This window comes from Triticum aestivum, chromosome 7D, assembly GCF_018294505.1.
Source record: "Triticum aestivum cultivar Chinese Spring chromosome 7D, IWGSC CS RefSeq v2.1, whole genome shotgun sequence".
NCBI classification, from domain to species: domain Eukaryota; kingdom Viridiplantae; phylum Streptophyta; class Magnoliopsida; order Poales; family Poaceae; genus Triticum; species Triticum aestivum.
Genome location: NC_057814.1, coordinates 56,538,338 through 56,539,375, shown reverse-complemented (window position 1 = coordinate 56,539,375; position 1,038 = coordinate 56,538,338). Strand labels below are relative to the sequence as shown.

Genomic DNA, 1,038 nt, shown 5'->3' with positions numbered 1-1,038 from the left:
GATAAAGAGAAATCATAGATGTTGAATGTGTCCACTTGGTCCTAACATTGCTAAAAACATCATTCTTTTCCTTTTTTTGTCCCAAAGTTACAAACGATGAAACAGAATCACAGTAGCCTGAGTGGACACACACCAGCAGTGTGCTCTATAGATTGGCACTGGCTGCATTTGTTTTTCTTCTTTGGGTGTAGCTCCAGCGCCGATTTGTACCGTCGACTCTTTGCCCTACCCTTTGTAGTAGACCTTGGAGGATCCCTGGGCACAAAATCATCAGAAGCTTGTGCAGGGGATGCAGCCTCCAACGGGGCAGTAGGACCATCACGATCACCTGTGTAATAATCATATAAAAAGTTTAGTATTTTGTTGTTGTGCAACCAACACTGATGTTCTCTGCAACCACACAGCCCATGTTGTGCAACTAACTGGTTGCTGTGTGCAAGTTAAGTTGAAAAAAACACCTGTAGTAGCACGACCCGTCATGGTACTTGGATTGTAATCGCCTATGGGCAGAACAGGAAAAACAAGTTAGATTTTTAGCTTGATCCTCAAACTAACACAGCGCACGCAACTAGGCAGCATGTTCTGTGCAACTGGGCACTATGATATGTGCAACTGAAGTCACACACCCTAGTTTTGTTGGGAGTCGGGGAAGGTATTTACCTGGGTGATGAGCCCCCTGAGTCCTGCCTGTAGGTCCATTGGGAGTAGCACGCAGGGCACTGCTACTTGGGCCAGGCGGGGGAGGAGGTCTTTGAGGGTTGGCATCACCTATAGCCAGAACAGGACAAACAAGTTAGTTGTGTTATCTTTGATGCTCGAACTAACACAGCGTGCGCAACTAGGTAGCCTGTTCTGTGCAACTGAGCACCATGATGTGTGCAACTGGAGTTATAGACCTAGTTTGATGGGGAGTTGGGGGCAGGTAATTACCTGGATGATGAGCCCCCTGAGTGCTGCATGTAGGGCCATTGGGAGGAGCACGCGGGGGAGGAGGTGGCGGAGGATGCCGTGTACAGCCAGGAGGTGGAGGAGGTCCTT

General features: G+C 48.7%; 1 pseudogene; it reads right to left on the bottom strand.

Moving 5' to 3' along the window:
- LOC123170778 (uncharacterized) overlaps window positions 1–1,038 on the bottom strand; it is a 4,308-nt pseudogene continuing 3,270 nt past the window's right edge.